Source organism: Juglans regia, chromosome 4 (genome assembly GCF_001411555.2).
Source record: "Juglans regia cultivar Chandler chromosome 4, Walnut 2.0, whole genome shotgun sequence".
NCBI lineage: Eukaryota > Viridiplantae > Streptophyta > Magnoliopsida > Fagales > Juglandaceae > Juglans > Juglans regia.
Genome location: NC_049904.1, coordinates 25449324 through 25464049, shown reverse-complemented (window position 1 = coordinate 25464049; position 14726 = coordinate 25449324).

Below are 14726 nucleotides of genomic sequence, written 5' to 3'. Positions count from 1 at the left end.
ACTGTTTAAAGTATTTATTCGGTCATGAATGAATCTAGATTAGTGTAAAACATACAAAATTATGGGTACAACAAAATTACTTATATGTTCGATCTCTCAAAAGGAGTAGAATCGAATTTAGCAAGCTTAGAAACTATCATAAAAGAGCAATAACTTCTCATTTTTAAACAATGTGGAATCTCACGCATCATCTATTCTTATCAGTCAGTATGGGGTATCACAGCTCATGTGTGGATAAAATAGTCTAAGTACAAGTTTCAAATACTTGACTAAGTTAGCAATTGAATTTCAAGAGAACTTTCCTAGTTGTTACGTTGATCTAAACTAAGTCATATTCGTGATAATTGAGTAAAAAATGGGTCATCTTGAAGGGATACAATTTCAAAAAAGAAGTCGAGTATGAATAAGTTTTCGTAGAGAGAAAAGAAACGAATAATCCGATTTCAGAACTATGATGCTTGTATCTTATGAATTCTTAGAAATCTAGCTTTCAATATTACTTGCAAGAAATCAAACAACATGTCTCCTTCAACAATTGTAAGTATCCCAACTACATTATTTTTTGTTTTGTTGATGTTAGGTATGTAAGTAGGAACCTTTGAACACTAATTCATCATCTAGTAACAGTAAAACTACAATTAATCAACTATACTCCACTAGGGATATAAATATATACAAGTCAATCAGGACCGACAAAGATTAATAATAAATGACTGGTCTAGAGGTCGCCTGTTACAATCTATATACATGACACATACTTTTAAATATAAATTTGGCATTGGATTAGCCAAATGTCAGTGTTTGTAAATATTTGCCTCATTTATCTAAAAAATACTAGTATTTGATTAGTCAAATGAATAGTTTTATAGTTTTGAGCTACAGTGATCTCCTCCCACTGGTCATATTTGGCCTTACACTATAGATAGACCAAATGAATATTGTACTCAAAAAAATCCCGTCCAACTGCCCTCCCTCCCCTTTTCCCTTGTATTACTCGAGCCTTGCTTTTCTCTCCATCTTCTCTCTGTCATGGTAGTCTTCCTGATCTCTCTATCTAGCTTCTCTTTGTTTCTCTGTCCAGAAAATCCTTATGTTTCCTTGATGGTTTATGTCATACTAGGTTTGTGCGATTTCCTCTCTCTCTCTCTCAACTTTCCTTGGTGGTTCCCGTCGTCAAGCACCTTATGTTGACTCTCTCATATTCTGGTGCCCGACAATCAACATCAATGGTGCGTGTATGACATAACACCACCCATCTTGGGTTTTTATCCTAGAGTGCCTCCCCATTGCTGATCTATTTCAACCCGAAGCAAGGGTAACATTTCGTGCTTCTTAATTTTCAATCTTAGATTGTGCTTGACTTGGATTTCTTCTTCGAGAGATTTTTGTATTATTGTTTTCTTGGGTGTTGGTTTTTTGTAGAAGTGTTGGGTTTTTGTTGTTGTGGGTGTATTTGTTTGTTTATGGGCAAATCTATTGCTCTTTGTCATGCTCTTTGTGCAAATATGATTTTTGACCTTGTTTATGGACAAATCTGTTGCTCTAGAGTACATGGTTATTGCGGCAAATAATGATAAGATTACAAATAAGTTTATTTATATTTGTTGATATCTTATCCTGATTGTAAGATCAAGCATACAAGCCATTTGATAATAATTATTAAACTTTGATCTTCATACTGTAAACAGTTAACAGTATAAATGTAAACTTTGATCTTCATAGATGCATCAGAAAATTATTGAAGTAAAGAGTACATAGTAACAGAAACTAAGCTGGAAATTTGAGTAAAAAAACGTAACTAACCTCATGAAGAGCACTTTTGCGATCATCAATTGGAAACACATCAACCAAGCCATATGATGTCTCAAATAATGAATGCACAAAGGGACCAGGCCATCATTTGTTGCATGTTTGAAGGCACCAGGCCATTAATTACCTATTATTTGTTGCAAAATTGTCATTTACTCATTGTTGGACAATTTTATACCATTACAACAAATAAGCTCTTTTGGGGCGAAAAGTTTCGTCCCAAAAGAGCTTTTCATCCCAAAAGACTGGATTTTCATCACAAAATATATTTTGAGATGAAAATAAAGCGTATCAAGGTCATTCCAATTCACTGTCTCAAAAAATATTTTGAGACGAAAATCACAATTTCATCTCAAAAAATATTTTTTGGGATGAAATTTTATTAGACCGTTCGATCATGTTCCAATGGAATTTTTATTTTGGGACAATTGAATCTTGTCTTAGGAAGTCGTTCGAACGTCCAAAAAACCATTCCAATAATATGTCTGTTCGAACAGGTACTTCATGGCTGGTCGATCGATATTAGTCCATTCAACCAAATAGACATGAACAAATGCTCGAACAAACAAATTGATGATCGAACATAAATTATATTAATTTTTATAATTGAATAAGCCGTTTGAACATGTTTGGGACGGAAATAGTGAGTTGCCTGTTCGAAAGGTTTGCAACGTTTGTTTACCGTTCGAACTCTAACTTGTAAGGTTCGAACGGTTGTGTCCGATGTATATATGTTCAAACGTTTGATAATCATTTGAACGATTAATATTTTCATAGAAAATACTAATTTAAAAGCAAATAGATATTTATATTTCAAAAATACATTACAAATTGTTCAATATAAATAAAACTAATCTAATAAGTCAGAAATAAAAAAATAAATAGTAATAATACTAATAATGTTATCAGTACATAATTTTATAAATCCTAAAATTTATATAAAACACGAAAATCACTTGCTTGGAGGCCTGAATTGTTGCATTAGCATATGTATTGGGAATTGCATATCTTTTTGTTGATCTTCTTGTTTGTTTGTTTCGTCAATTGAGCCTCTAACTCATGTTGTTTTACAATCAATTCTTCGATCCTAGAATTCACATTCTTTAACGCAATGACAGTAGTACTTGACGTTGATGAAAAGTCTGAAGGCTTTGCATAGCGACTAGAACCCCTCAAACATTATGAACTTTGACCCAGAACTTGTGTAAAAATTTCAACATCACTTGTTGATGAATTTTGATATGATGCAATTTCAGCATTGAAGGCAACAATTTTATCATACACACAACATATAAAATTAATATTAACAAAATAATTTAAATATGTTTAATTAAAACAAATTATAATACTTACATAATTTTCACGAGTATCGGAATTGGTCCACTCTCCATTACTATTAGTAAGTGATGCATCATATAATTTTTTCAAATCACAATTGGTGTCTGACTCTTGCTACAAGAGACATTGTTAAGATATAAAGTTAATATTAAAATTAATACAACCAAAAAATAAACTATATAGAATAAAAAAAAATACATTACCAATTTTAGAGAGAGGCAATAGAAAGATCTTGAGCCTGCATGATGATGAATTTTCGACTTCAATCTATTTGTTTTGTTTATAGAACTTCGCTCCTGCATAGAAGTTGTAAAAATTAGTAAGTAAAAATTATAAATAGGACACATAAAGAATTCATTTAATTTACTTTATATGATGGATTCTCAAACATGTCCTAAAATATTTCCCAATCTTCAGATTGAACATCCTGAAAAGGATGCTGGCGGACATCTTACTTGTTCTCATACTTCTTGTAATGCTCGTGACACCTCGTCTTATACTTGCAGAATGCATTACACATCAGCTCATCGACAGTCTTACGCTCCTCTCTCCTATCAAAATTTAATTCGAAATTATTCTTGAAAAAGTATATACACAAAGATATTATCATTTATAATGTTAAATAATATCAATATAAATTTATTATTTAAATATTACGTACCAAACAACTCTTCTTTATAAGCTATTTCACATATTGCGGGACTTTATGCCATGAACTCGTAGCCAAAGGTGCATAAGTTCGTGTAAGAGCACCCACATGCGATGCAAGCCAAGATGCTTGTTGTCCCTCGCCTCTGGTATGTTCGTCAGGAATATTAACATTAATCTTATCCACTTTATGATATTTTTTTAACACCACGCCTCTAGTAGTGCATCGTCTGTGACGAAATTGTACTGTTATCTCTATAAAATAATATTTAGTTATTTATCTTGTATCAATTATCAATTATCTTAATTGAAAAAATGAGTATTAGCTATTTACCTTGTTCCGTATAATCAGTCTTTATTCTTTAACGATGAGTCAGACGAAGAGTTAGGAACAGATAGAGATGTGATTTGAATTTCCTTCCTCTTTGGTGGCATAATTGCAAGAAACTAGTCAATCTTCTGTATCAATTTTGTCTGTAGATTCGCTCTCATCATTTGTAGATACTTCATATGACTCAACACTTTGATCAATTGTTGCATCAACTATTTCAGCCTTAATATCTTCCCTATGTAATGAAATTATCTCATACTGGCTCATTCACAAATAAGTTAAAGGCATGTTGACTCTCTTGATATGCTTATTGAGTAGAGGGATCATCTTTTTCTTTATCTTGTCTCTCTGTCTCAGGGATAACGTCACAAATATTTTTAGGAGAAAATTTTTGTACTAATTGACATTGATTTTCTAACTCAGGATATTCTAAATAGAATACTTGAGATGCTTGGGAAGCCAAAATAAAAAGATCATATTCATACCATTTTTTTATGTATTAATACTCAGAAAATATTCATCATGACATTTTTTCCTTTGAGGATTGCTTAAATCCCACCAATCACACTTAATATATAAACCACAAACTCCCCCACATATCTCATTCCAATTATATCTACGATAATTTCATAGAAATCAACGTTATCTCCATCATGACTCCCTTCGATAAGGACACCACTATTTTTTGTTTCTCTATAAAGTTTTCAATAAATTGTGTGATACATAATATTGAGCAGCGCGTCTCAAGGGGCCACGCGCCAATGCATATAGTTACGAATACTTAATTATCTTATAAGTATATTTTTAGATTAAGTATTAATAATTCTTATGTTTATTATTTTTAAATTATTTATAGCTTAAGTATCCCAACTCAAGAGTACAACAGTTCAAACATTTAAATGTCTGTTCGAACAGGATAATCCGTTCGAACGGAATATTATAGTGTTTAAACGGTTTCAACCTATAATCCAAACGCGAGTCAGAGACGAAACACAATCTCAAAAAACATCACAAACTCATATTCAGAAAATACTACAAACATACAACATATATATTTTGAATAGCAACTATATATACAAAACATGACAAACATACAACATATATTTCAAATTTAATCCAATAAACACGTACATAATATATATATATATATAAACTATAAAATCAATAAACACCTATATTAAAGTATAGATTTCTCCAATAAACACCTAAACAATATATATATATATATTAGAATCAATAATTGATTTAGAAATAAAATAAAAAATAAAACCATACATTTAATCAAATATAAGTGTGCAAACCCTCTTTGTAAAATGATAGAATGAAGGATTGTGCGGAGAAAATTGTGGATTTGGAGAGAAAACATATAAGAAAGGAAAGGATAAGAGAGCAAAATGAGGGACTGACGGAGCGTAGAAATTTTTTAAGCTCTAATTTACCGTTCGAACGGAAATAATTGGCGATCGAACACGAAAAAAGTTCAGCGTGCAAGTTTTCCTGATGCAAAATTTTTTATCGAAGCGTTCTATCGGTCATAAAGTACAATCGAACGGTAATTCACAAGTCATTAATCGGCGATATATTTTCCTATCATTGCAATAAACCATTCAAACGGTTTTTCATACATTCAAACACAAATATATCCTTCGAACGATTTATGTATACAATTCGAATGTATGTACCTTAATGTTTAAATATATTTATTTTCATCATTATACATATTAAATAATAGTATACTACAAAGTATCATATATATTATACTATACTAAAGTATAAAGGAAAATGTAAGATCATATATATTAGTTATCTATACTCACATATATATACCCTTAAATATATATTATAGTATAGAAACGTATAGAGAAATTTGTGAGATCATATATATTAGTAATATATACTATCATATATATAGTATCATATATAACATAGTATAGTATAATTGAATATATAGTATGATATATATTAGTTAAATATAAACTCATATATATAGTACTATATACTATCATATATATTATCATATATAATACTTTGATAGTAAAGTATTATAATATATTACTATTATACTATAATAATAATTATATATAATAGTAATTTTCATTTAAAGTATTATACTATCATAGTATATATATATATATAATACACTATAATATTACAATATATATAATCTATTATAATAGTATATATATTATACTAAATTATAGTATTATAAATTTTATTTAAAACATATACTATTATAATATACTACAATATACATTTTTACTACTTTCGCTCTCTCTCAAAACTCTCGTTTCCAGATGTGACTCGAGGGGGTGGGAGCTTCGACTCCTCCCCCTCTTTCTCTTTCTTCCCACCCTCCGTACCCTCAGTGTAGTGCTCCATTTTGTTTTATTTTGTTGTGTTTTGCAGGCTAAATAAGGAAGAAACGCGGATCTAGATCCTCCGCCAAACATAGATTAGCACGCGCCTCTCCATGGCGTTGCCCAGCCGCTGATCTTCGAGACTACCGAAGGTGGCGCCAAACGGAGTGGCGAGTTGCTCGCACGCGCGGCCAAAAGTTATCGGAGACGTTTGGCGAGTGGCTCTCTCGCGCTGTCGGGAGGCCTTCTGCCGTCGTAACGCACGGCGCCACTGGGTTCTGTGAGTCTAGATCCTCCAAGATCGGTCGACGTTTTTCTCCTAGGGTGGCGCGTGTTCTGCACGCGCCATCGCAGTTGCTTGGAGCAGTTTATGTGTCCGTGGTTACAATAGTTTTTTCATTGTATTTTATTTCGTGTCTTGTTCTTCTTTTATTGAAAAAAAAAATAAAAAAAAATTGTCCCGTCAGACCTTGGTCCGATTGGGGTGTTCTCCCCTCTCCATTTAGGCGGTGTATGGGGTTTGGAACACCCTACTCTGCATGGTCGGGATATGAGTTTTGTCACCTGGTTACTATTACTCTGTCGGGGACAGAGATGTGCACGACGGATCCCTTAGACATAGGTCTGTAGAGATCTGTCGTCTGAACTAGACCATGTCAGCCACGAAAGTGTGCTGGGGAGCTATTAACGTTTGTAACTGACTTTTTAAGTCATATTTGTATGTTCACTATCATGAATAAAATGTGATCCTTATTCTAAAAAAAAAAAATGTACATTTTTACTATATTTGAAACAAATACAGTTTGATCGGTAAATACTACCGTTTGAATAGTCATTTTTTAAAACCATTCAAATGGTTAAATATAGTGTTCGAACGGTTCTGCACATATAAGTTATCGTAAGATAAAGCATTTATTTTTATCTTTTTATCATTTTATTCATTTTCACTAGAAAATTTGTATTTTTCTATCAATAGGCACCATAGAATACTACAAATTTACAATAAGATGTTTAGAAATGAAAAGTAGTATGCGTTTTGTTGAAAAAACACGCCGAATCGATCTATTTCATGGTCGCTGAGTTGACTCAACCATGGGCAATCTCAATCTGTTTTTTGTTCGAACGCGTTCGAACGCGTTTAACCTGTCCGATTGAACACTTTTGTGACGTTTGAACGATTTGAACCAAACAAAATGTTGTCTGTTCGACCACAATTTGTTCCGTTCGATGGGATGAAGAACATTAGGCAAACAGATTTATCTTCTTTCTTCAAGATCATGAATCTGATATTCGCTAACAATATTGATCATTGGTAGCACAAGACCGAGATTGGTGTGAATTGAGTGAAATTTATGATACGGATCGCTCGTGGCATTCTGATAGACCTCGTGGGGTATATATTTGAGAGGATCCAATTAGAGGCTCGGTACATTACAATAGATATACTGACGTTCGGGATCTTAATCATTCGATTTTTGCTATATTTCGGGGTCGTGCCAGATGTTGCCGAGCTTGCACGGGAGCCGATGGGACGATCAACAACACACCCTATCACGGAGCATGGGACACTCGAAACTTTATTTTCGTGGACTTGTTCCTGATCGGGTTAATATTCAGAGAGATGAATAGCCGGGAGATCCTGAAGTATCGGTTGGTGAGGCATTTACACAGGCCGATGCATCACGCACATCTACTCATGAGGAGATGGTCGACATACTGAATGCTGAGATTGGCATACACACATCTGCAGTGATTGATGTAGAGCATACTGCTAAGTCTAAATTGCGTACAAAGATTACTCCTAGCATCTCTAAGTTATGTATAGAGATTAATGCTAGCATCTCTGAGTTAGGTACAGAGATTCATGCCAATAATGCAACTTAGGTCACGCTTAGTATCTGATGAATATACAAAAGTGCACTTTACATACCTTATTATTGGGCTAAAATCCTAAAACGTGAATAGAAATCATAGGAATTAATGTGCATTCTTGAATTGAGTTTCTATTTATTTTGGAATACTCCTGAGCAAATTTTTATATATAATTTCAGAGTTTATAAATGAACAAGTCAAAATCCAGTCAAATTCAAAGGACTTTCAAATGGGCAAGACGTGGGAACAATTTAAAAACTTTCAACTAGTGTAGGACTCTTTAAATAAGGATAATGATGGGGTTTGAGAGTAATTCGGATGAAGAGAAAAAATCAGTCCGAAATTTGCTAGAATATAGCCTGTATATACTTTAGTATTTTGATAGTAATTTTATACTCCAATATCAGATTGATGCGATTCTCGATGCTTGGAAAGCTATCTTAAAGGGCTATAATTATTATCAAATAAGGATTTCAAAATTTAAACTCTTAAAGCGCATACATGGCTGTCAAGATAAGACATAAAATTTAGGCAATTTTGTATGCGGGAATATGAAGACATTAGGATTTCTTTCCTACCCTATATAAACATTTCATTAGCACGAAATTGTAAGTTTTTTGAAGAGGAGGGAGACAGCTCAACACTGAAGAATGAAATGACGAAATTAATTTCTATGACCACAGCTTGTTTTATTTTTCTCTTGAGATTTTTGTTGTTCATTATATTTATGGGTAACTAAATTATCAAGTAGGGTTAGGGATAAACTTACACATTAGATGACATTTTTAATTTATTTTTTATTTATGTATTTGATTTTTAATTATTAAAACTCTTTGGTTTTATCATTCTCAATTCATTGTTGATATTTTCTTCTCCGAATAATCATAAAATTTATTCTATTTATGGATTCAGTCATGCTTTTTTTATTGAATGAATTAACTCTTTTATTATGTTTGGATCAATTATTTATCTATATCGATTTAATTCTTTGATGTAATATTGTTTTCTGAGTACTGTCGTCGTTGGATTTTTTTAAGAGTGATAATAATTTACGTATTTTAAAAGTGGTGAATGATTTTTTAAAGAGTTACATTTGGTTTAATCTTGGTTTATAAATCTATACCTTTCGATTGTGAATTTTGAGAATTGAGTTCCCAATTATTCAATGAATTAAGAATAATTAAAATACCAGATTTGCGAAAGGGATTCCCGACGCTTTATTATTTGTCAAATTTGAGTATTTTTTCCATTAGTCACTTTGCTTCACTTTAAATTATATTTAAAATTAATTTTTGTTCTCCATTAATCATTTAATATTTTTCTTTAGTTTCTTTGTTCATTCTACTATTCTTTTAATTTGTCTTTTTGTGAAATCGATATCTTAAAGCTGTGCTACAATTATCACATTATTTTTTAGGCATAATCAATACTCGACTGACACATGTAGAGAGATGATTAGATGCAGTCGATGATGTGTGTAGAGACTTCACATCACAATAGTTTCTATCTTTTATTTATATATTTTTTGTTATAGTTATGGATAGTATATTGTGTTTTAATAATTTGTTTTAATTGTGAATTAAATATTTTTTATCTTTTATGGATTAATTAATTATTTATATTATGTGGTGTATGGCTGATAATATTTATTTAACTAAAAATTTTATTTAACATAAAAGAAATCACTAAAATATTTTTAAATTAATTACATAAAATTAATTTATGAATTTGTATATATGATATATATATATATATACATTTTTTATATTTTGAGTTACGTACAGAGATTAATATTATACGTTCAAATGTGTTCGAATATGTTTGAACTAAATATTATCCGTTCGAATGGTTTAGAAACTGCCAGATTTTGCCACCAAATCTATTTCGTTCGAATGGTTTTGAACTTTACTCGACAAAATAAATTATTTCCCCACCAAGATTTGTGTGTTCAAACGGATTTTTGTCCGTTCGAATGGATGTGACTTTTTGAGACAATCTAATTAGTCACAGAAGATCCTGTTCGACTGAATATTTATCCACTCGAACGGTTTTGTAAATTCATCCATTTTTTAGGACAACTTTTAAATTTCGTTTCAAAAAATTACTTTTAGGGAAGAAATTTAGTTCGTCCCTAAATAATTGTGTCCATAAAAGTAAAATTCGTTGTAAAGTATATTGTTGTGGCCAGAGTTTTGTTTAAGTTTGTTTTAATGTTTGTTATAAGTTACTTAAATTGTTGGTATTCAATATCTGTAAGTTGTTAGTTGCTGAAATTGTTGGTATTCAGTGGACTTGTTTCAATTTCAATGGGTATAACTATGTTGCTGAAAATGAGAGCGTTCTCCCATTTTCAATAGACTTGTTTCAATTAATATGATTTTTTTTTCAGTTTTGTTTCTGTTGTAGAACACTCTGCTAGTTGTTTTTATTTGTACAATATTATAAGGGTTAGGTGTTGCAATATTGTCAATGCAATTTTATTATTAACCTTTTTTTATTCACCATTAAGCATTACATAATCTTGTCTCACCTCTTGCTTTTTACAATATTATTACTCTTATGCTATAAGGACATGCAATATCATTTTAGACCTAAGTCTGTGACCAACCGTTCATTTTCTCTCGATTGGTCACAAATCTTACATTTGCATTTTAAATCTTGAAGTTGTGTTTTAAATTGATAGATGATTTTTAAATGGAACTTAGTGTTTTAAAGTCTTCGAAATAATTGAAATGTCCAAAATTATTTTAAATGGTGTATTTTTAGTGTTATTGAACCAAGCTCAAGTTTGAAAGTAAACCTCTTTATATTTTTGGAGCCCTAAAAAATAATATATAGTTTTAGCAAATCATTTTATTTAAATGATTTTAGTTCTTTAAGAGTGTTATTGAATATTCATTATTTTATTTTATGTTAAAAATTCTATTTATTTAGATGGTTTTATTTCTCTTAAAAATATTTAGTAAACTTCATTATTTTATTTTATTATAAAGATTATTATTTTTAGATCAGAAATAAAAGTTAGTTTTAAAACTCAGTGTATTTTTCCTAACAATTATTTCTACTATTTGTTTTATTAGTATTTTATTTTAGTTGGATTAATCTCCACCCTTAGATCAAAATTAAGAACCCCTAGATGTAGGGCCTATATTAAATCTCCAAGAAATCCTATTTTTTCCCTCACTTTCCTCCCTTTCCTCTCTCTCTCTTCCCCTCTAGCCGTCTCCATCTCTCCCCGATTTCCTCTTCTCCCTTGTGCCTCCCCTGCTCAGCCGCAACTCCATGGCTCCTTTGTTGTACAGTCGTTGGCCACCTGAGCCCCCTCCCTCAAGACGTCACCAACGACCCCTCACCACAGATCTCTCTTGAAGTTCCTCCCCGAAGCCCACACCATAGCCCCTCTCTCCCTTTTCCCCCTCAATTCCTCTCCAGGTGCCACACGCCACCACCGTGAGCAGCCCTCCACCATCGAGCCTTGCCGATCACCTCCATCTAGTGGCCCCCAGCCCATCGCATGCACCCAACCCCTCCATCGAAGCTCTCTTTCTCTCTCTCCCTCTTAGAACTCACTTGATCTCCTACGCTGTCGCTATGCACTGCCTCTAGCCGCCGCCACCGCCACCCACGACTAACCATCGGCCGCACCCCCATGCCACCACGGCAGCACTGCCGCCAGACATAACCCCCATCCCTTATCATGGCTAGCCCCTACCCTCATCCACTCCACGCACAGTCAGAACACCAAACTCTAGCTCAACCGTCCTCCAATTCCACCACCGTGCACAACCTAAACCAGCGGCTTTTGATGCCACAAGATCATGCTGGACAGCGAGCGATGCAAGCTTTCAACCTCTCGTTATGGTATAATCTATATTCCCTTACATTTAGAACTATTGTGTTTCTGAAGTTGAAATTGAATGGTGTTGTGAATATGTTATATTGTGAACGATGGATTGTGAATGGAGTAGGTTGTGATTCGACTATGTGTAGTGTGAAGTGTTGGGGAATTAGGCGTGTGATTGTGTTTGTGAATGCGTGGTGTAGGTGTATAAATGGTGTGAGCATATTTCATGTATTGGGTGTATTGGTTTGGATTGTAAGGGAGTGGATGATATGTATTTGGATAGAGCATGTACCTTGAATGCATTACATATGTATGGCATTTGTAAGAATAAGTGGGTAGTTAAATGAATTACATGTTGATCTTAAGTGGTATGACACATGTATGTTTGGTAGGTTGTACATGTATGTTTGGGTTGGTTGTATTGTATGCTTAGTGGGCTTGTGTTATGCATTTGGATGTGAGGAAATGTATTGGGACTTGAGTTAATGTGGATTAGATTAGGTACGGGGGAAGGGTATTGTTTAAGAACTAGTATTGTGACTGTAGTTGAGATTTTATGGTAAAGTGAGATTAAGCTTTTAGGCTCATGAATAATGATTGGAGATTAAATAGAAGAATGGAAGCTCACTTTATTAGTCGAAAAATAAAGTCAAGATTTTAGATTTGTAATTAGGCTTAATATGTATGGCAAGGGTTATACTTCAAGAATTGGATGATGGCACGTGTAAGTGAAATGAGATGGATATTTTGCATACCTAGAGGTGTAAGTTTGTACAATTAGGAATCTTATAGAGGAGTATGCAAGTAAATAGATAATAAAGGTTATTTGGACAATGACTGGTCTAAAAGGGAGAAGTCTAAGTAAAGAACCAATTGGAGGATAAAGCTATGAGGGAGAGAATGAACTAAGAGTTAGGGATAGTTTTATTATGGAATATATACGTTTAGTGTCCATGTAAATTAAAAGGAAATGACGAAAGGTTGTGAATGTATGTAGGTTGCCATCTGACACGCACATGAATGGACTGGACGAAATGTGCATAGCATGGAGTCCAAATAAGTATTACGTTCATACTCTTCTAAAGATATCAAAATTAAAATGAATGTCTTATAAAATGCTTTTATGAGAAAATGTTCTTTTATGAAATGAAAAGAAAATAAATGTTTTTTAGAATGAAAATGCTTTATGAATCTATGCTAAGGTATTAAAGTTTAAGTATATGTATGTAATGGCCTTTTTTGGCAATCCATTTTTATGCACCCAAATAATAGTTGTATGCATGTGAATGGATGTTATATGTAGTATGTATTGTAGGTACTTTCCATGAAATGAATGATGAGGTTTTATGCTTTATGATTATGAAATGAATTGATAAAAAGGAAATGAATGAATGAAAGGAAAGGAAAAAACTGAAAAGAAACAAATGTTTTAATATATGAAACTACGTAACAGCCATGACTGATGAATGAATGATGGTACTAAAGGACTGGGCAGATTGCAATGCTAGGTAAGTTGTACTGGTAGTGCACCTAGTGTTGCCCCCCTGACTGAGGGATTCTCAATGCATGGCCATGGGCGGAATTGGATCCAAAAGACTATTAACTCTCTCTTAGATTTATAAATGCAGGTTTTAAATTTTAATTGTCGAATCTTTTATATCTTGGGAAGGGAAGGAAAAAGTTCTAAAAAGTTAGTAATTCTGGTCTCTTTTTCTAAAACCACTTTCTAAAGTCTCACCACAAGGACGGACATATCAAAGTCATTAACAAGAAAACTTTTTTTTTATTTGTGTGTGTTGTGTGGGAAATCAAGAGGCAGAATTTGTTTCTTACCTCTTATGTTTGATTTTAGAATTTGTCATTTTGTTTCCTGTTCTACCCCAACCGTTTGATTCATTAAAATTATTTTAGTCTTCAAGGATAGACACACAATTTGATTATGATCTCTTCTTCACTACTCTCTTACAAATTGGTGGACAAGGGAAAGACAACACCCCATTCGATAACATACATAATAATGCTATGGTCCAAGCATCACCAACAGAAAAGTTGCAAAAAGCCACCCACTAAAAAATCTCAAAGATGTGTGTATTCCATCGCAGAGGAGGACAATATCCCTGTTTCGGCTTGGCTAAACATTAGTATTGATGCTATATAGAGAATTGACTAAAAATCCACACAAATGTGGGAGATAATTTCTTAATATTATAATGAGTATAAAAAATCAAACACTTCTGAACGTTCTGTTACGTCATTGACCAACCGATGTCAATCCATAAAAAAATGCACAAATAACTTTTGTGCTGCTATGGCACAAGTAGAGTCATTGCATCCAAGTAGTGCCACGGAGTAGGACAATGTATTAATTTTGTTTCTCCTTTAATTTTTTTATATGTTTCAGCTCATTTATATACTAACTTTATCACTTAGTTCATTTAAGATTGAGAAAACCAAAATTATGTATAAAGAGATTGAGAAGACCAATTACACCATGGAACATTGTTGGTATCCAACCAAAATGGCAGCA